This window comes from Sphaeramia orbicularis, chromosome 2 (genome assembly GCF_902148855.1).
Source record: "Sphaeramia orbicularis chromosome 2, fSphaOr1.1, whole genome shotgun sequence".
Classification (NCBI taxonomy): Eukaryota; Metazoa; Chordata; class Actinopteri; order Kurtiformes; family Apogonidae; genus Sphaeramia; species Sphaeramia orbicularis.
The window spans coordinates 18192292-18215644 of NC_043958.1; the positions used below are offsets into that span (position 1 = coordinate 18192292).

General features: G+C 34.7%; 1 protein-coding gene across 4 annotated transcripts in view; it reads left to right on the forward strand.

Moving 5' to 3' along the window:
* The window catches only part of LOC115434573 (gamma-aminobutyric acid receptor subunit beta-3-like), a 158595-nt gene that overhangs the window by 81655 nt on the left and 53587 nt on the right, over window positions 1–23353 (forward strand). The gene's annotated exons all lie outside the window — the stretch shown is intronic.

Sequence of the window (23353 nt, forward strand, 5' to 3'; positions counted from 1 at the left end):
GCGCAGATGCAATGCAACTAGTGTCTTGTAATGTATGTGGAAATGACCAAAAATAGCCTTTTGCCTGATAAAGGGTTAATCAGAGCTTTTATGAACATCTACACGATCTGTAAATATAAATAAATATAGGAAAATGCCTGGTTTTCAATTAAAAAAAAGGCAAAATACAGAGGATAAGATAATTTCATGGTGATGAATCACTTAAAGGTTAAATGAGCAAGAAAAAAAAGCTGCCATGAAAGTAGCACTGGGTCTTAATGGGTTAATGATAAACTTTAAAGATTGTACTTAGTGCTATTCAGAGAAGGGATTCTTTCATGTGCAGTATTTAGAAAAAAATCAGCTAATATCAGGTTTAAAGGTGGAGCTGCAGCATTACATTAGTCTGCATTAAAATGTTTTGAAATACTGTTATTAAGAAACAACAGTGTAAAGTAAGGCTAGGTGTAGGAGTGTTTTCATTATAATGACCCTCCCTAATGATTGTCTGTTGCACTCAGAGCTGTCAAGGCCATCCAGCCTATTATACGTGCCGCGTGAAAGTCCTCATAATCACCAGCGATGAAATTACTGCACAATAAAGGTAGAGTTCCTCACACAGGGAAATGGTCAGAGTCTGCACTGTGAATAGTTGCAGTAACAGGCTGAACAAGCTAGTCATCCATACACCCACGGCTGCATGTGGGTGTCGGAGAGAAGAAAAAAAATCTGTCATTATGGAGAGGTGAAAAGATCCCTCTCTCCGTCTCCAAATGTTCCTGCTGCCTGGTACTGTATGTGTTTTAGATTTTTTTTTTTTTTTTTTGCAGAGGCTCCCAAAAGATTCAAGTGCAACAGCAACAAAACAAACCCCTAAAACTCTCTGTGTTCTGATTCATTTCCCTCGACAAGGTTATGTTATTCTTTCTTTCATTGCAAACAGTGTAAATGTATGCACTGCTGCACAAAATGTGCGTCTATGCACCTGCTGTATCACATTAAGATGCTTTTATAAGGTGTTAAGCAGAAGTGTTGGCTTGGCTGCGAACCTTCAGGGGCTGAGCTCAGTCAGATTCTTCTCCATCCAAAAACTTTGAAGAATATATTCCATGTATTTTTGAGGATGTAAAGACTTCATCTTGCTTTAAAAAGACTTGATTTTACCTGCCATCAAATCTGCAACTGAATATTTCACCTATCGGAGAGTCTGAAATTGGAACAATCTTCATCAAATACATGAAAATCCTCAAAATCTTCAAAAAGATGAGACTTTCTGGACTTATTCTTAACTTATTGAAGTGGCTGATTGATTAAACAATTAGTTCTCTATTGATTATTAAGTTTATTAAGGAAAAAAAGTTAAAATTGTCTGATTCAATGTTCTTAAATGTAAGTATTTTCTGATTTCTTGACTCCTCTGTGAAATTAAACTGAATATCTTTGTGTTTTGGACAAGACATTTAAGGATGTCATCTTGAGCTATAGGAAACAATTTTACACCATTTTCTGATATTTTATAAACCAAACATTTAATTGATCAAAATAGTAATAATAAAATAAACAATCTATCATTGAATGAAAATAATCAGTAGTTGCAGCCCTTGTGACTAAGTTATTTATTTGTAAAATGGAAATATTGACCATCTGCTCATGTACAGCTAGTGAAATGTAAGACAATATGATAATCAATGCAAAATAACTAAATTCTGCATAAATTACTTTTTTTTAATCTTTATAGAATTCAATCATAATTTCATGAATGAACGTTGAAAACAGTTAACTACTTAAAGTGACTGAGCCAGAATTATTAATTGATGAGTTGTTAACTATTAAATTAATCGACAAGTATGATCACTTTTAGTCATATTTAACCAAAGAAAAAAGGTAAAAATTGTCTAATCGTTCCTCTTAAATATAATTATTTTCTGATTTCTTGACTCCTCTGTGACATTAAACTGAATATCTTTGTGTTTTGGACAAAACAAGACATTTAAGGATGTCATCTTCAGCTATGGGAAACAATTTTACACCATTTTCTGATATTTTATAAACCAAACAATTGATTCATCAAGAATGTAATCAGTATATCAATGAATGAAAATCAGTAGCTACAGCCCTGGTGACTGAGTCATTTATTTGTAAAAAAAGAAATAAGGACTATCTGAACATGTAAAGATAGTAAAATGTAAGACAATATTATACTCAATAGAAAAAGCAAAATAACTGAATTCCACATGATTTAAAAAAATAAAAATAAAAAATCCTTATATAATTCAATCATAATTTCATGAATGAAAGTTGAAAACAGTTAATTACTTAAAGGGACTGAGCTAGAATGATTAATTGATAACTTATTGACTATTAAATTAATCAACAAGTGTGATTACTTTGATTCATTTTAAGTAAAAAAAAAAAGGTCAAAATTTTCTAATCCTTCTTAAATTTAATTATTTTCTGATTTCTTGACCCCAGTAAATATCTATGGGTTTTGAGCTAAACTAGACATGAAACAATATCATCTTAAACTATTGGAAACACTTTTGCACCATTTTCTAGCATTTTATAAACTGATTAAATTATTCATTATGAAAATCAACAAATGAGAATTGACAGTTATGACAACGAATGAATCACCAGATGAATCAGCAATGAAAATAATCAGTCATCATGAGTTCACTTTCATAATCTAGTAGTGAAATCATTGTTTGCTATAGAAAAAGTAATGTCCATCTCATTATGAGAAAATATGATCACCTGGAAAAAAACAAAAACTGAAGTCTGCATCTACTGCATGATGAAAACTCCTCAAAAGTGACTGAGCCCCAATGATAGACTGATTAATTGATTATTTGTTGATTATTAAATTAACCCATAAAGACTCACTGCTACTTTTGTGTCAGTTCCCAAATGAATGTTTCTCTCTGTTTAACCTTACAGTTTCAGTATTTTAGTTCAACTTATAGTGTTTGTTGAACTGTCTTAATCCATTTTTTTCACTGTATTTAACTTTTCTTAAGTGATTTATCACCATTTATTATCATAATATCCTTTGTATTTTGCCTTTTTCAATGAAAATCAGGTATTTTTCTGTCTTTAATTCACTGGTCATGTAGATGTTCATAAAAAGCTCAGATTAAAAACAGAGGAAACTGAAAAAGAAGTGACTTTTTCAGTAAAATATATCATTAACTGAACCTAAATCATCTCCATCCACTGTTATTTATCAACTCCATTGGTTTTACAGGTGAATCAATGTTGTTGAAGAGGATGGTGTTTCTACGGTAACTATGGAGACTCTGAACATCCAAATGGGTCATATCTGATTACCATGAAAAGATGACAAACTGTATTTTACACCAATTATTTACATGGATTGATGGGATTAGTGAATCAACAGGTATTAAACATTTACATCAGTAGGCGCTTTTGGTCGCTAGTGGCTCTTTTGGTTTTTATGGGTTAATCAGGTGTAAACTTTTTTTTTTTTTTTTTTTTTTTTTTTTAAAGTAAAATCAGTCTAATGGCATCTTCTTCAAGACAAGTATTTTCTGATTTCTTCCCTTGTTTGTGATGTTAAACTGAATATCCTGGGGTTTGGACCAAACAAAACATGTAAAGATGTCATCTGGAGGTTTCAGAAACACTTTTTTTACCATTTTTGTACATTTTAGAAACCAAATAATTAATTGATATCTTATCACAATATGACTCGGCAATGAAAATAATCTTTGATTGAGTTAATATTCAATATGGAAAATAATTCCCATCTTAATATGTCGGTATAAACTCTGTAGAAAAAGAAAGACAGTGACTAAATTCGGACTTTTTTCCTTGTTAAATTATGGGTTCTTAATGCGTGCAGAGGTTTGCTGTGGTCCTTTGTCACAGCTCTGTCGCCAAGGTTACCTACATACAGGGGTTGGACAAAATAATGGAAACACCTTAAAACATCAACAAAATATAATTTAATATGGTGTAGGTCCACCTTTTGCGGCAATTACAGCCTCAATTCTCCGAGGTATTGATTCATACAACTTGTGAATTGTTTCCAAAGGAATTTTAAGCCATTCTTCAGTTAGAATACCCTCCAACTCTTTTAGAGACGATGGCCGTGGAAATCGACGTCTTACTTGAATCTCTAAAACTGACCATAAATGCTCAATGATGTTGAGGTCTGGGGACTGTGCCGGCCATACGAGATGCTCAACTTCATTAGAATGTTCCTCATGCCATTCTTTAACAATTCTAGCTGCATGGATTGGGGCATTATCATCTTGAGGTGAAGGTGTTTCCATTATTTTGTCCAACCCCTGTAGATTGTCTGTGAGTCAATGCAGACCCCTATATGTCCTTGACATAAACCCTTTGTGATTGGTCTCGCCTCCATTCAGCCAAGATAAAATACGACACCGAAGACAGAAAAATTACACCGCAGCTGTCTTCTTTTGCTGACGTTCAGTTATACGATGACATAGCGCTCAGACTGGAGAGGACAAGTTAAAAAAAAAAAAAAAAAAACCTTTGGGAATACAGCCCCAAATATCCAGGCTTGGTGTTAAGGTTAATTAAGTGTCAAAAGTCCTAGCAAATGCAAAACTGACAGCCTGATGTGACCCTTAGTGTGTCACGATCACCAAGGTAACCTCATTCATCATCTATGCTCTCGGGCACGAAATACATCTTTGAATCAGATGTTGCCAATGCACTAACTGTGTCACTCTAATTATCTTATATAGGTCTTCCAGCTATGCAAAAAGAGCATATCTTTTCTCTGTGCTCTGAGTGTAGCTTAATATACCCCCATGTCTTTTATCCGGCATCCGGCTTCCTGCCTGATGGAATGTAATTGGCCTCAGGAGAGAGCACGCTGTAGGATGAAGTGATGATCACCAAGATTTAGAATAAGCAGAGCGGGCACTTCCTGGTTGGTAGTGCAAACCCAGTAACCACCAGAAGGGCTGGTGATACGGCGGGGATTGCCCGTTCTACTGACTCCAACTCTACCCTCGTCTAATAGCCTCATGCTGAGTAGTGTACACCTTTAAGACACGGCACGTATTGGCCTGGGGAATCTAAAATTGACAGGCGCCGGCCTCATTTCCTTTCTCTGTGCCACTCAAGCAGCTGTTAAGTTATAGCAAATAAAAGGGGGCAGGTAAACTATGAACTGAATTTATGAGCTACTGATAAGGTCGTCAGTCAACAGTCTAGTGCAGAGGTGTCAAACTCATTTTAGTTCAGGGGCCATATTCAGCTAAATTTGATCTGCAGTGGGCCAGACCAGAAAATAATAACATAATAACCTAGAAATAATGACAACTCCAAATTTTTGTCTTTGTTTTAGTGTAAAAAAACATTAAATTATGAAAATACTTACTTTTATAAACTATTCAAAAAAAAAAACAAAAAAACTGAAAAAACTGAAATCTAAATTTAAAAATGTAAGAAAATTTAGTGCAATTTTAACAATATTTTTCCTCAACTTCTCATTTCTACATGTGCATTATGGATCAGATCTACAAAGCCACTAAATACTGAGGAAGAGGAAGAAAAATTTCTTTAGGCATTTCAGGTTGTTCATACTTGTTCAGGTTATTCACATTTTAGTGTTATAGGATAGTTTGTAAATGTAAATATTTCCATGATTTAATGTTATTTTTTGCACTAAAACAAAAAAAAAAAAAAAAAAAAATGAAGTTGTTAGTTATAGATTATTTTTTTTGGCTTATTTCAAGATTTTTTTACTTAATTGAAGATTTTTTTTTGGCTCAATTTAATATTTTTTTTTAACTTGAAGTTTTTTTTTGGCTTAATTCAAGATTTTTTTTAACTTAACTGAAGATTTTTTTTGGCTTAATTCAAGATTTTTTGCTAAATCTGAGATTTTTTTGGCTTAATTGAAGATTTTTTTACTTAATTGAAGATTTTTTTTTTTTTTGGCTTAATCGAAGATTTTTTATTTTTTTTTTACTTGAAGATTTTTTTGGCTTAATTCAAGATTTTTTGCTAAATTTGAGGGGTTTTTTTGGCTTAATTGATCATTTTTTTTGCTTAATTGGAGTTTTTTTTTTTTTTTTTTGGCTTAATTCAGGATTTTTTCCTTAATTCAAGCTAATTTTTTTTTTTTTTTTTTGCTTAATTCAATTCAAGACTGTGGAATTTTTGCACTTCGCAAAAACATCCTAGGGGCCGAACTGGACCCTTTGGCAGGCCACATGTTTGACACCCCTGGTCTAGTGGATTCTGTAACTATATAAGATTTAAGACGAAAATGAAAGACCTCTGCACAGAAGAAACAGAGGAGCTTCTTTATTTTTTGATGATGAGGCCCCTAAACAATATATTATGCTTCTAAATATTGTTCAGACCTGCTAGTTAACTGTAATACATAGGCTGCAATAGTCTTTTAATAAGATTTGTCTTTTTTTTTTTTTGCGGGAAACTGCAGTTCATTCATCACTTGTTCTAGACTATGGGTCAGCAACCTTTGTAATCTAAAGAGCCATTTTAGGACAGAAATAGAAAAATAAAATTGTCTGGAGCCAAAAGATACCATTATATTCCTCAAAGTGGTAACTGTTTAAGAAGCTCTTTAGGATTAGTTTGAACAGAATATGTTCCATTGGCAGATTTTTGCTTGAATTAAGCAAAAAAAAATCTTGAATTAAGCAAAAAATCTGCCAATGGAACAAGTAAGAATTATCTTAAGATTTCTTGAAATAAGATTTTCAAGATCTATTGTCTAAAAATAAGTTCTTACATCTCACTGAAAAGTTACCCTTCAGATGATTATGTTTTATTTTAAGTGTGATGAGATATTTTGACTAGAAATTAGAAAAATACACTTGGTAAGATTTAGATTTTTGCAGTGTATTTTGTCCAAAGTTACATCCCATGGGTTTCGCTGGAAGGGGAGGGAGTTAGCCTCTCTATGATATGTGAATTAATTTTCCAAATTTAGACAGGAAAGCGGAAGAGTGTTCTTTTGAAGAGTTTCTAAATATAGACGTCAACAAAACCAGATAAATGAAGAGAGGCGTCAGTTATAAAAGGCATGACAAGATCAAGATAATAAAACTGGATGGACAAGATGTAAAACATGTAACAAGACAGAGAATTATGTAAAGGATGCAACAAGACAGAAACAACATAAAAGACTCAACAAGACAAAGAAATTACAGCTGACACTGGAGGAGTCTGTCAAAATGTGGATCTAATGTGATTCATGTTGTAGTTTTGTAAGTTTGTCCTCTGAGGGAATGTCAAATTTCTCTTCTGGATCTCAAGCTGAAAATATTTGGGAACTACTACTGTAGACCTTTTTCACATCTGATATTCTGGCTTGTAAAAGTAAAAAAGCAAAGAACGGTTGCTTTGTTCCACTTAGTTCCCCCAGGAGGCCACTCAAGTGAACCAGCATGCAACTGAAACGCAGCCTGAAACAGATGCATCTAAATGGGATTCAGCCATTTTTAACAACACCTATTATATGTGTGTTTAACAAGTCAGATATCTGCTGGACAAGAAGTGCACGCTCAGGGAGGTTAAGCAAAGAACATGAAGTTTGAAAGAGGTGAAACTTGAAGAATATAGAATAAAAATAAAGCAAAGTGAGTTTTTTGTTGGTGTTTGTGACTCACCGAAAGAGCAGTGAGTACATGAATGAAACATTTGGAGTATGTTAGTTGTCTTAAAGGACTGATATTTTGCTTTTTTAAATGGATTTATACATTTTAAAACATTTCCCTGTGGTCTACATAAACTGTAAATGCTATGCTCGGGTCTGAATTCTTCATTAATTCAACTCCACAGGTCCATCTTCAACCCTATTTCTGAGTAATGACACCAGAAAGGTCGTTTTGAGTGCTGGCCCTTTAAATGCACATGCCCCGCCCCCTCCAGGGTGTTAACTGTACTTTCTGTCCCGTTCAACCACTTCTGTTCGTTAATACAACCAGTGGTGCAGCTTGCCATTAGGCAAGGCAGGCAGCTGCTTGGGGCCCCTAAGCCAGCAGGGGCCCCCAAAGGACCAACAGACTTGACACAAACAGTCTAAAGAATAAGTTCACTACACAGCGGCAGTGAGAAGCTGCCATAACAACTAGCTGTCTCAAATTCTCTGAAGGGGCCCCCCGAGTTCAAATTGCCCCTCCCTCACCTGTCTGTCTCTGTCAGAGTGAGATATTGCGTGCAGGTTGCGTGCTATGCATATATATATATATATATATATATATATATATATATATATATATATATATATATATACATACATACACACACACACACACACGTATATGTACAGGGGTTGGACAAAATAATGGAAACACCTTCACCTCAAGATGATAATGCCCCAATCCATACAGCTAGAATTGTTAAAGAATGGCATGAGGAACATTCTAATGAAGTTGAGCACCTCGTATGGCCGGCACAGTCCCCAGACCTCAACATTATTGAGCATTTATGGTCAGTTTTAGAGATTCAAGTAAGACGTCGACTTCCACCGCCATCGTCTCTAAAAGAGTTGGAGGGTATTCTAACTGAAGAATGGCTTAAAATTCCTTTGGAAACAATTCACAAGTTGTATGAATCAATACCTCAGAGAATTGAGGCTGTAATTGCCGCAAAAGGCGGACCTACACCATATTAAATTATATTTTGTTGATTTTTTAAGGTGTTTCCATTATTTTGTCCAACCCCTGTATTTTGCTTGGGGCCCCAGGGGACCCTTTCTGCGCCACTGAATACAACCAACAACTGAACATTTTAGGAAATTGGACATATTTTCAGTTTTTACTACAACTGCTGCTCCTGACAATTATTTCATACTCGGTGAAATGTTCGTTGCAAGTCTTGACCTTATATGTGCAAATGTCGTGATGTGTAACTAGTTATAAAACGTAAAAAATTAAGCAGGAATTGAAACAGATTGTAGAAATCCACTCGATTTTTGCCGGAATCCTACTATAATGGACGTTCTGTGTCCGACACATGTCCGATCGATGTCCCGATGTTGCAGCACGGGAGGGTGGTGTCGTACAATGGCACCACGGGTACAATGCCACTAGTGAATGTAAAGATAGCTTTGCTGCACCTGGAGGGTTCAAATTCAAACTTTTTGAAAAATTAGGGTCCAAATACACAAATAAACGTACCAAAGACTAATAAAAGTGGGTTTAACAAAATATGACCCCTTTAACTAAAGATGGTAAATAAAAAGTTTTGTTGCTAGCTCTAAATCAGGGACATCAAACTCATTGTCTTCCATGTTCCATATTCAGCCCAATTTGATCTAAAGTGGGCCGAACCAGTAAAATAATAACATAATAATGTATAAATAATGACAACTCCAAATTTTCTCTTTGTTTTAGTGCAAAAAATAACATTAAATTCTGAAAATATTTACATTTACAAACTATCCAAACCAAAAAAATGCGAATAACTTTGAAAAATCTGAAATTTCTTTTTTTAAAAAGTGGGGTTTTTTTTTCATTTTTTTTACCTGCCACCACCCCCCCTCTTCGGAGGACAACTTTATTTTTAACTATAGCTTATGTCTAAGTAACAATCTCAAACTTTACATTCACATGTTCATCCATTCCTTGCTTGTAGACGAATGTAATATAGATGAAACAAGTGCAATTTTAACAATATTCTACCTGTTACTAAATGTTTTGTGCTTTTGTAGATCCGATCCATAGTGCACATGTATAAATAATAAGATGAGGCATAATATTGTTAAAATTACTTCAGACATTTCAGGTTGTTCATATTTGTTCAAATTTATTGTTAAAGGACAGTTTGTTAATGTAAATATTTTCATAATTTAATGTTTGTTTTGCACTAAAAGAGAAAAATCTGGACTTGTCATTAATCATAGACACAGTGAAATATTTTTTTCTTTTTTACATTAAACCAAAAAAACAATTGAAGTCATTATTTATAGGTTAATATTATATCATTTTACTTGAGATCTGTTTGTGGAACCTGAACTAAAACCACTTTAACCCCCTTGACTGTTAATATCTTCAGTGTAATTTTTGCACTTTGATCCCACGTGCCGCATGTTTGACGCTCTTGCTCTAAATGTTAACGAACTTAACTCTCACAAAAGACAGTGTAAATCCTTGATAGTGCTGCAGACGACCAGGAGAAATCCTATCATCTCCTCTGGTGACAAGGAAGAAATATTAGAGAACAAAGTCAGGTTTGTTGCTCCATTAGACACCAATAGACCTCCAGCCTCCGACTCCATCCCCTCCACTTTAAAGGTGTTTTGACTCTGCATCTGCAGAATGAACACATCAGCTTTTTGAGGTCATAGGTCAAAGTCATTGTAACCCCATAAAACACATAAATCAAGAATTCATTGCTAATTGTGATAAAACTTCACACTAATGTCTAATAAAATTAAACACTGATATTTTTATATGTTAAATGCCTGGTTCTGTTTCACTACAATCACACTTTTTATGATCACACTTATCAGTATATCTCACATTTGGGTGGATAATGGATACATAACAGAAAATTTGGGAAACTGGCAATCGAAAGCGTGAAAACGTGTATATATATCTTTTTTGTAGCAACATGTAAACTGCAGAGTCATGAAGTTTTATCTATTAATTTCATCTTTTCTGAGGGCTTTTGAATGGTTGCTATTAAAAAAAAAAAAGGATGTATGAAGTCAGAGTAGAGTAAAGTGTGTCTGAATTTGGAGTCGACTAACAATACATTGTCTATTTCAGTGGTTCCCAACCTTTTTTGGCTTGTGACCCCATTTTAATGTCACAAATTTAAGGCGACCCCAGACATTCAAAACGGAGACTTTTTTTTTGGCTAAAATTAATTTGTTTTTGATCGAGTAATAGTTTGCTATAATATGTTGCAAATAAACGTTAATTTTAGGCAACATTTAGGCTGTATAATGTAAAGTTTTAATTTTTTATCAATTACTAGAAATTTCAGGCAACCCCATTTGAATTCCAGGCGACCCCACGTGGGGTCCCGACCCCAAGGTTGAAAAACGCTAGTCTATTTGAAAGGTCAATACACTGCTTTTTTTTTTTTTTTTTTTTCCTGTATTGCTTAAGTTTTTAAGTATTGATATAATTAAATCAACCTGGAAGTCATAGTTTAACAAGTCAAAAATATTTAGGGTTATGTGCTTGTTATACACATTTACCTGCAGTGCAAGTCATTTAATTTCTCCCATCATAATTACAAGACCTGATTAAATTAACGATTGATCGAGTTTGTTTTGTGCGGTTCATTTAACCAACAAATAAACATGTTTTGTTCTATTGAGGCCTGACTCAGTTGCTAACTAAACAACAGACCTCTGATACTTGTTTTCTTTCCTACTCCTTCAAGCGCTGTCTTCTCTATCTGTTATTTAAGTGTCTGACACACTTTTTGGGTCTCATTTAATAAATATGCAGTTAAACTCGCAGCCTGCACTTGCACCTATAAGCGATTAGATAGCTGGCAAGAGGAAGAAAAATGTTTCCTGTTTTGTTTTTGCTGGAAATCTAATCGTGTCGACAAGTGGGAAAAAAAGGAGCTACAGTGTGGTGCCTTGATTTCATTCATTTACAGTGTTTGTTTCTGTCGTCCTCCCCCTCTCCCTCCCCTTTCTCTCACACTGTTTTCTTGTTATTAGGCAGTACATCATAAAAAATTAGACGGGTAGGAAATCTTCCCACATATTGAAGTCCAACGCTGTCATTTAGCAGAAGAAACCCAATTCAATCACCTCCCTGTGTTTGCTCTCAATAAGGGACAGTGCTATTTTTACCATTCTATAGCAGCAGATGAGCTTTGGGAGGGAGGGGGGGGGGTAGGAACTCACTGAGGGATTCCCCCGCACTGCGGTGATATACCGCCTTAGGGCGATCCCGAGGGAGGGCTACGAAATTACATTGAAGTGACTCAGAATTGCTTTAGTGAACGGGGTTCATATGGAGTACACAGTGATTACATATCATATCTGCGTTTTTAATCTCCCGTACAAAAATGTTGAAAACTTGCAGCGCTGCGGGTCATTCATATTTCATGTTGCTGTTGAGCGCAGCGCCTTTTGATACATGTCAGACGCAGTGTTGATGATTCTCTCTTTTTGGGTCTGTTCGGTTTATTAGCACATTTCTGATTCGGCTCTGTTGTGGTTCAGAGGATGACGGTGATGAGGCACAGCTAGTTGTTGACAACACAGCAGCATATGCCGGAGAGAGAGGAAAATATGTCATGTGACAAGGAACATTAGTTTGATATTTCCTCGATACTAGTGGTAACAGTCAGTACGGTTGCACTGCAGAAAGAGAGAGAGAGATTAAATTGAATATGGGTCAGTTTGCAGCCAAAATTGTGCTTATCTAAATTCTCACACACCCTGAGTCAAAGTGATTATCCCGTCGAGTTAATTGAATAATCGAGGTTCGCCGAAACCTCAATTTCAGATTTCAACTGGTCACTGTTATTATCTCTGCTGAAAACCTATGCTAACAACCAAACAGTGATGCTGAAGCTACTGGGAATACATGTGTTGTGGGGAGCGTTTTCAATAATTCATAAAGCACAGTTATGTCCTAGTTCGCAGAAAATCCAAACCCACCTCTTTTGAAAGAAAAAAAAAAAAAAATAGTTCCCGGGCAGGTTAACATAAAGCACATGGCTGTACTCGTCCTCATCTGAAATTCATTTTGATTGTCTGCATGCAAGATTGATGAGGATTCCTTGGCCTGCGTGTTTGTACAGGCTACACAGTTAATTTAAATCATTCATATCTGACGAGGTGTGTGTGTGTGTGTGTGTGTGTGTGCGCACGCAAGTGCTCGGCAGTCGCTTACTATGCTAGCCCACCTGCTGATACTCTGGCGAGAGATGGTAACGCATACCTAAAGTGCAAAACCACTTGGGGAGAGACGGCGGAGAGCTCCAGGGGAGACGGAGGAGGGGAAGTGATGCGATAAGGGTCAAAACAAGGCAGTGTTAAAGAGACATTAGTCATTTGTTGGGATTGATGGAGGGTAAAGTTACAGTGGTAATGGGGTAGAAGGGGAAGGCAAGTCTACAGTACTTATTCATACAGCAAATTAAATTTCCACCACATGCTGTGATCAATCCACATTGACCATTTTAATAGGACTATGACTGATAACACTTCTGGCCTTTTATGTCAGAAAGCAGCAGGCAAACTGGAAACTGACGAGCGTTATCTGTCATTTCAAGGAGGCAGTCTTCAGTGCAGTCGCTGGTAGATTTTCCGATTTTTCTTTTTTCTTTTTTTGTTCTTAATTGTGTTTCTCACGTTCAGATCCCTTCATCGCACTTACAAGCAGTTATTTAATGTGGAGTTTGTCTGTGAGGTTCCTTTAATTTCAGATGATAATAGGCTTAAAATGAACTAATTTGCAGTTAATTTCAGAAGGATACACAGTCGGGCCAGGGCTTCCAGAGCCCCTTTGGCATTTGCCTTACTGTGTTTATCTAAAAACCAACAATGGTTAATGATTAATTTAACTTCGGAGCCTCCACCACAGGTTTTATTTCACATAAAGAGAGTATTTGCTCATTCTTTGCTCGGAGATCAAGCAAAAATGGTCAGAAAATGTTTGATTTTATTTCATTCAAACAGAAAAAGACTTTTTCTATTTCTGCTCCAACCCTCTGGAACTCCCTCCCACCTACCGTCCGGCACTGCTCTGACCTCAACACCTTCAAATCGCTTTTTAAAAACTCACTCATTTAATATTGCTTTTATGTTTAATTGTTTTGTATTCATATACCTGACTTTTGCACCTCCTTGTTTGGTTTGTGTTTTTATCTGCTTTATATATAGGGTCTTTGAGTTCCATGAAAAGCGCTATACAAATAAAATGTATTATTATTATTATTATTATAATAAGTACAGTTAAAATAGCCTGTGTTACATGTAGGGATGGAACAATATGAAAATTTCATATCACGGTTATTGTGACCAAAATTATCACAGTTATCATTATTATCATGGTATTGTTGAAACTGTGGTCAAAATGTTCAAAAAAGTACTTATACACACACTGAAATAATTTAATCAAGTTGTATTAAAGAAAAAAATAAATAAATAAATAAAATAATTGGCACAATGTACCTTCTGTTGCAGAAATATTCAAGTATTTAACCCTTAGTGGTCTGAGCCTATTTTGTCCCTTTTTTTGTCCTTTTTTTGTTTTTTTATTAAGTAAGTGCCTATATTGGAAACATCATGATGCAACAGTTTTTTTCAGATGCAGTTTTTACATTTTTTATGGAATGCCCTTTGTGTTTTTTGTATAAAGTTGTGAAACTCCTGTCTACAAATGTGGACAGAAAACCCATAGCTGGGTCTTAGGAGGATATTCCTCTCCATGTGTAAAAACTCCCAAGCTTTTGTCAGCTTGTACCAGAATAAGTGCATATGAGATTGATCTATTGATGCGTCCCTCTCCTGTACTGTGTCTTAGAAGTAGAGCATTAAGGGTCGGAAGGGATCTATTGATTTGAAAATAAAATGTAATGGTTAGAATAGTTCAGTAAAGTCAGGATGGTAGAGTGTGAAAATCCGTTCCAGTGGTGAGTCCAGGAGGAAGCGTTGCCATGGTTCTGACAGTCTCGCTCTTGGCTCCGTGATTTCCTTTGTAGTGAGAATCCAAATTGGAAGGCAGAGGGAGACTGTTGAAGGAATGCGCGAGACACAGTCAGATCTTTGTCATAGAAATACATTTTCTGGTTGTGCTTCTTTGTTAAATAATGAATGAGGTTTCTATAAGTAAGATGGGAAATCTGTTTGAAAAGTAAATTCCATGGTGAGTTTTTCCAGCAACTTACCTTGTGATCTACACATTCTGTTAAAAGGTATAGATCTCAAACTAAATCAGAACTGTTAAAAAAAGAAAAACAGAAGAAAATATGAGTATATTAAGAAGTTTTACGCTAACCCTGGTTTGTTGGTTACTATCCAGTCTGTCAGGGCTGTAGGTGACATGTGGACTGCTGTTGGTATCATAGCAATCTTCTTTATTAAACACAGAATTATCTCTTATTAATATCAAATTCATGTGATGTATCGCAACTATTTTTTTTTTTTTTGCTCCGAAGCTTAACGCTTTATAGGGCACTCACTGAAATACTCTGAAATCAGACTGATCTCAAAAAATGGCGTATGTCATGCTATTTCTTATGTCATTTGTCATGCTATACACATTCCTACGTCTACGCATTCTTGACCTTTCGCATATTATTCATCACCATTTGATCGCTTGTCAATTTACGCCAAGATCTTCGGTTTACATAACCCTAACCCGCGTGGACAGCGGGCTAATAATGGTATGAATATACATGCGGAAAACTTATAATGCGTACAGATAACACTAGGGGTGTGTATTGGCAAGAATTTGGCGATACGATACAAATCACAATACTAGGATCACGATACGATATATCACGATATATCACGATATATCATGATATATCACGATATATCATGATGCTGTTAAAAAGGCCATTTTTTGTTTGTTTCTTTTTTTTAAACGATTATTTTGTTGAAGAATTGAATTACATTAGAAATATGCACAAGTACTAAACTTTTTTTTTTTATTAGAACAGGATCTAATGCTGTATCATAAGTTTCCTGTGTTAAAACTTAAATTATGTTTTACAGACATTACAGTTTAAGATCCTGTTCAAATGTTCATATTCTATTAGTCAGAACTAACATCAGAACATTAGTTTTGTGCAATCCTAACAAATGAACTAACATTATTTAATAAAAGTGTTAAATAATAATAAATAAAATATAAACCAAAAAGAAAAACAAAAATGAACCTCCACAATATCTGCATTTTAAGAAATATCTAAAAATATTGATGCAGTACTTTTTAATATCGATAGTGTTGTGAAATGAAATATCGCGATATATTGCAGAACCAATATTTTCTAACATATAAAATAATGCGTGTATGTTTACGCGAGTCATGATATAATTTTGGCTGAAATTCAACATTTCAACCTTAGTATGTTATTGGACATCGTCATCCACTTCCTCGTTGGTTGCCGTGACAACAGTCTCCCTGCTCTTGCCATAAAACATCCAAGCAGCACTTGCTAAAAAGTAAACACATGCAATAAAACAACTGTTATAAGGTCACTCATATCCTCCTGAGACCCAGCAATGCATTTTTGTCCTCCACAGTGGACAAGTTACAGTGCTTTACTTAAAAAAAAAAAAAAATTAAAAAATACTGCCCGCTGCAAAATACATTCCATTACAAAAGAATAATAGAAAATGTACTGTCAATCAAGGCAATTATTTAACCCTGTAAGCCTGAACCATTACATCATTGACAGAAAATTCCAGTATTTTGAGACTGGAGCCTTTATTGGTCCTTCTGAACAACAACAAAAAAAGATGTCTTTCAAATATAAATTTCCATGTATGAGTTTCAATTTTGTATCATATTTGATACATCGGGTCTCAATCCTCAAATATTATTATTTTTGAACAAACAAAAACATAATAGAATACAAGCATATCTAACAAATTGGTTATTCCTTTTCAAAATTGTCAAAGTTCTGCCTCCTTCCTCATTAATAACAATCTTGTGGTGTCACTGGAAAGGCCTCTGGTGAATAAATTCCTCCCCCCTGGTGGATTATCTGTGTATTGCATGTATCTAATTGTATACATCAGGTGTTTCAAGAAAAAAAATATCACCCTGATCATGTAGAGGGCTTCATAACTCATGTATCAAATATGATACATTCGGCGTTTTAGGGTTAATGCAAAAAAGCCAAAACATACTTTCCTGGGTCTCAGAAGGATATTCACTATTTACAGCTTCAAAATGTCTATAAAGTGTTATAAAAACCAAGATGCTTCTAGACCTCACTGAAGCAAAGGATTGGCCCAATATTTAATGTTTGCGGAAATTACCAAAAATAGTCACTTGCCCGATACAGTGTTAAACCAGCTTGACATACTTTTATCATTAATCAGGTTGTATTCTGAATCGCCAACTTGTTTTGCATCAACAATAAGCAACGTAACGTGATGAACCTAATGCTATGTTTATTATTCTTTTTAAATCACTTCTTAAACACATTTTTAAAGACTTGCCTTTATGTGATGTTGTCTCGTTTTAATGTTTGAATATTTAATTTGACCCTATTCATTTATATTGACATACATGATGTTGTCTTATTCCATTCCTTCATTTTATATTGATTTGACAGCATCATTGTATGTCTCTGTAATCTCTGCCCTTTCTACTTCAATATATTTACATTTTTTCGGAGTGTCGTATTTTTCTAGTTTGCTGTTCTTATCTCTTTTTTCTGTGTTGTGTTATTTTTCTATGTTTTACTGTCTTTGCGGCTTGCTTGTTTCAATTGTATCCTGCTGTTGTGCCCTTCAGTTTTTAAAGGTGCTATATAAATAAAGTTATTATTATTATTATTATGATTATTATTATTTTTAATGGAGCTGCTAGTTTCTAGTGAACTGACAGATACAGTATACCGCTGAGCTGAAACCGGCAACATGAAGGATCACATTTCATCTGACGGAGGAGGAAGATGTGCACGGTGCATGTAGTGTTTGTTTTCTGGGAAGGTTTTTATTTTAGGGTGACATCAGAGACTAAAACTGCACTTATTTGAGGTTGACAAAAGAAATGAGTCCGGAAAAAAAAGTCATGCCGAATCTGAGAACAGTTCTGCTTTGATGTGGCGTAGACAGCACAGGAGATGGTACCGCTTCGTTCCTGCTACTTCCTCTTCTCATTCATTTGTTTATTCATTTCCCCAACCATTCAGTCCTCATAGGTTAGGGTTAGGGTTAACTCTCATTCATTCACTCTCACATTCATGCCTACAGTAATTTAGATTCACTGATAAACCTATATGAAAACGCAAAGAAATCAAGAATGTACCCCACCTTCACCCACTGGTATCTGGGACAGGGACCACCACCCCCCCCCATGACTCCTTCAAGGATTAATCAGTAAATGAATGAATTTTTTTGTGTCCATCAGCTCTACAGTGTTGAGTTAGTCCACCTGAGGCAGCTGTGGCTCAGGAGGTTTTCAACTAATCAAAAGGTCCAAGTTTTGACCGCTATCTTTTGTCCACATGTTGAAGTGTCCTTGGGCAAGACACCGAAGCCAAGGTTCCAGAGTGCTATTTAAATGCAGTTGCACACACCTGCAGGAGTTTGAGTTATGTGCTTTTCTGCTTCAGTTATATCTTGCAAATAGGGATGTAACGATTACCGGTATAATGATAAACCACGGTAAAATTGCCAACGGTTAGTATTACCGTTTAAATTCTAATTATCATGATAACCGTGTTTGATTGCCACACTTTTAGGGGAAAAAACCCTATGTAAAGATCTGCTTTTATGTCAAATATTTGAGTATAGTTTTAATTTATTACAATTTTAATTTTCTATACCTAATATTTGGAACCAATATTCACTTTTAAAGTCCTTGAAAAGGTTTGTTAAGCATCTTTGTGTTATTTGTGCAGTAAAGTATAGAAATTTCTCAAATTGGATTTTACTTTTTTTGTGCTTTCTGGCCTTTTGTATTGATATACAGGGTGTCCCATAAGTCTCCATACATAGGAGACATAATACGTATGGTTCTACCATGTATTTCTTTATATTTCTTCTTTATAGTTCTTCAGCAGTGGAGGACACGCATTGAAATGTGTTACCGACAAAATGGCAGTCATATAGAGCATATTATATAAATAAAAATGGTTTATGTCAAGAAATATTTATTTTTCCTATGTATGGAGACTTATGGGACACCCTGTAGTAGGTTAAAGTGAAAAAATAACAGGCAGATGATATAGATGAAGTTGTGCTGAAAAAAAAACAAAACATGCCAAACATGGGTATAGTAAACATTTGTTTATATAGTATATAAAGGCAAAATCAAAACTACTGAAAACTGGACAAAATAGGCTCAGACCACTAATGCTTCTGCCAACAGAAGGTACATTGGGCCTACATTTTGAGCACAATTTCAGTAATACCGTGATAATAATGATAACTGTGATAATTTTGGTCACAATAATCGTGATATGAAATTTTCATATTGTTACATCCCTACTTGCAAAGCTCTTTTTTTTATTTTTTTATTATGCATTTACATAAACATGTACTTAGACATAAGGGACCACACAGACACAATACAAAAAAATAAATAAATATATATATATATATATATATATATATATATATACACACAACATACCTACAGACCTATTAAACACAAAAAAATAATATTAGCAACTCCTCTTTACAATGCTCAGGGCTGATTGAGAGTTAATATAATGTACACTAACAACACATTTCTCCATCAAGAGGACACAAGAGACAGCAGAACACTGTTGTTCACAGTAGAGAAAAAAGGATTCCATTGTTGATAAAATAAATTAATTTGTCCCTGAACAGAAAACTTCATCTTTTCCAACTTTTAAAAGAAAAGTATAAAGATGGGTGGCAGCGGTTCCTTCCACTTAGAGAATCATACGAAAAAAATAAAATAAAATAAAATAAAGAAATGTAATTGATTAAAAAAAAGATTATTACATCTCCAATACATGATGTACTGATGTTCAGATACATAAGGTGTCTGTTGACAGGTGTCTGTATCAGCCCTTATCTTGTTGTAATGCTCTAAAAGCATGCCAAAATGCTTTTTATATGTATTTCTTGGTGTTTTTTTTTTTTTTCTTGTATTTTTTTTTTTCATAAATACTTATGGGTAAGGAACCAAATATGGTAACTTCATTTACTTGGGTTTTCTACATACAAAAAAAAAAAAAAAAAGAAAAATTTCACAAAATAAAGTCTTGTTATATCCTCCAGTAACACACTAAGGCTGAAATTTTGACTTTCAGAGTATTTCTACTCTATAAAGGGTTAAAATAACTTAAAAATGCAATACAATAACTGAGGCTACAATCCAAACAATAGAGCAGCTGTACCATATAATTTGCAGATCTTTGTATTTTGCACTACAGTTGGTCATGATGCTTGGCCTTGCAGCCAGACCGGTCCATCATCTGTGGTTTGCAGGCTGTGGTGCTACCTTCCTCTATACATTTATGGCCTAATGCCAGTGAGCTTCCTGTCTCATGCTGTGTTACCAATCTGTGTCCTGTGCTGACTAAGAGCTTTGTTTTTTTTTGTTTTTTTTTCACATCTCTGTACATGATCTGTAAAAAATATTCCCACAATAAGAAGTATTATTAAGAACAAAAGACTTAATAATTATTGTGCAGCACAGGATCAAACGCAAAGTAATGAATTTATTATAAGACAGTAAATTGCCTGAGTTTGAATAATTTTATCTCATTCTATTTTTAGCCGCTGTATCTCATGAAAATGCAAAACTTCTTGTGTTTTGTAAGCATTTAGTAACGCAGTCTTTAGACTGTGCATGAGGGATGTGCAAAGAGACAAATAACTCCTTCAGTTACATAACACACATGAACATTTGGGGAGGCGATGCTTGTTTCTGTGGCTGTTTTTAATCTTTTTTTTTTTTTTTTTTTTTTTTTTCCCCTCCACTTTGGTTGGATCTTGAAAGCTGCAGCACCAGCACACGTTGTTTGTCAGTGCCAGTGCCAGCTTGGTGCAGGTTGGTTTCATTTCAGCACCACAGCGGGCAGAGGGGAGATCATGGCATGGCCTCGAGAGGGAGAAGGAGAGGGAGGGAGGTGCAGATAAACTGAGAGAAAAACAGAAATAGAGGAGAGGGACTGTTAGTGTTAGCTTGAGTAAGTGGATTATGTGATAGGGAAGGAAAGGAGAGGCTTTGTCTTCTGTTTCTGCTGCTGCTGCGTCTCTTCTGGTCAAATACTACACGAATCAAGGCAAAACAAAAGCAAATTCTTGCTTATGGTCCTATTTTCTAAACTTACACAACTGTCCTAAAACGTTTTCTTCCCTCACGTCAGGACTTTAATTCGCTCTTGCCAAAGCTCAGCATGTTAGACGCCAGATGGCAATGGTTTTGTTACACAGACGAACACAAAGAATATCTGCAAGAACATTTTTTTTTTTTTTTTTTTTTTGCAACGTTTTCAGCGAGAGAAAAGTAAATCAACCCTTCATTGAGCTGAAATTACAGTTTAATGTCATTTTTTTTTTTTTTTTTTTCTTTCTGTTAGTTGTTCTAAGCTGGAGCAGTCTTTCAGTCTGGCTGAGTTAAATTATAGCTCTTACTTTGAAAATATCACAGAAAAATCTAGGACACGAATCATTGTAGATGCTTTCTTTTTTTTTCTGTGTCATATCATTATACTTTAAACGGAGATCTTTTGAGGTTTATATAGATGATGTTCAGCGACTGATGCTTGGCACGCACACGTAGACGCATCCTAAGACTGGGCGCAGAACATTTAAAGACTTTCCAACGAAGCAGATTTAAATGTTTTACAGTCGGAGAGGAGTCAGTCCACTACACAACACACTTGGTCAGTCTGTAGCCAGTTAACCAAGGGTGACCTGACATGTCTGTTTGCTTTATTTCTGGAAATAGGGTCATAACTAAGAAAAAGCATGCAGCAAATGGGGTATTATTTTATACATAAGGCAAAAACTCGGGCAACTTTTCATTAAGACCATCGACTCCTTAGCAAATATATTTATATTTATACCTACAATCATAAATTTGCAAATATATTTATACCTGTAATCATAGAAATGTTTTCTTGAAGGTGTATATTTATACCTAAAAGAAAACATTTACACTTAATACTATGTAAAATAAATAAATAAATAAATAAATAAACTAGCATCATTATTTGCTTACCTTATCAGATACATTGTTTTGTATAAATATTGATTCTGTTTTCCTGTATCAAATTTATGAAGTAATGAGATCACACTAAATTCACCATTTAGTAAATCTTTATTCTTTATTTCCTATAATAGTTTGAAATGAGTATATTTAACATTCCGACAGACAAAAGTCTTGGCTTTTATTATGAAACATCCTACAAGAATCTGTCATAGAAAATGCATCGTGTTTTCACATTGTCATAATTATCAAGCGAGTAACACTTTAGTTATATAGATCTTTTAGAAAATAAAAACACAAAGTATTTCATCATATAAAATAGGAAAGGAAACATGAACAGGAAAGCTGTCATAATATTGGTAATAAGTGTAGTTGATTGTTCATGCACACCTTATTTTATTTTTTAAAGCACATTGACTGTAAAATACAATTAAAACATTCAGTTAATTAAGATTTTTAAGCAGCAATATCAATGAAATTATTAATAAATGTACACATAATACTCTTTTAACATTTATTGAACTTAGAGTGCTGCCCACACAGGTGCCTAATCAAATATCTTATAACATTTTTACACTTTCTTTTATTTTATTTAAAGCAAATTGACCATTAAATACAATTGAAACACTCATGTAATAAAGATTTTTAAGCAGTAATATCAATAAAATTATGAATACACATTTATTGAACTTCAAATGCTGCCCTCACAGGTGCCTGATCAAATATCTTATAACATTTTTACACTTTGTTTTTTTTGGGGGGTTTTTTGTTTTTTTTAAAGCACATTGACCATAAAATAGAATTGAAACACTCAGATAATGAAGCTTTTTATGCAGCAAAATCAATGAAATTATTAATACATGTACACATAGTACTCTTTTAACATTTATTGAACTTCAAATGCTGCCCACATAGGTGCCTGATCAAATATCTTATAATATTTTTACTACTGATCAAATATCAGCTTTAAAAAAAAAAAAATTAAGGCCGTTATGGGAAAAAAAATCGATTTATCGGCCGCTGTATTTTTATATCACAAATTTTTATGTTTGCTGTTTGTCTTCTTCTGTATGTTTGCTGTCTTCTGCAGTCACTGGCATCATTCACAAATATTAAAGTCATTCTCATTGAGCATCTAAAGACTATCACCCGACTGTAAACACAAGCCTCGGTCGTCAAATCACAAAATCACAGTCGTTGAGTGTGTGTCAAGCTTAAGTGATTTCCTCATTCCTTCTGCACATGCTTAGTGAGTTTGGAAAAATATGTCTCTTTCAGTGTTTGGGCACCATTTCTACTCAACTCTGAGATTTTATGAATCACTGGATCGAAACGAGGTCTACACTACTCTGGGAAGGAAAACTGTTGATATATTTGATGAAAATTTCCATGAGATTTTCCAGTAAAGCTGCAGCTCCATGAGTCAGCCTACCCACACACTGTTGTACTAGGGCGCATTACTGCATGGGTTACTGTATTCCAGAAGGAAGGGCAAAGGCACTTGTGAGAATTTGGCTTCAGCTGTGAACCAGTTGGCCCGTACT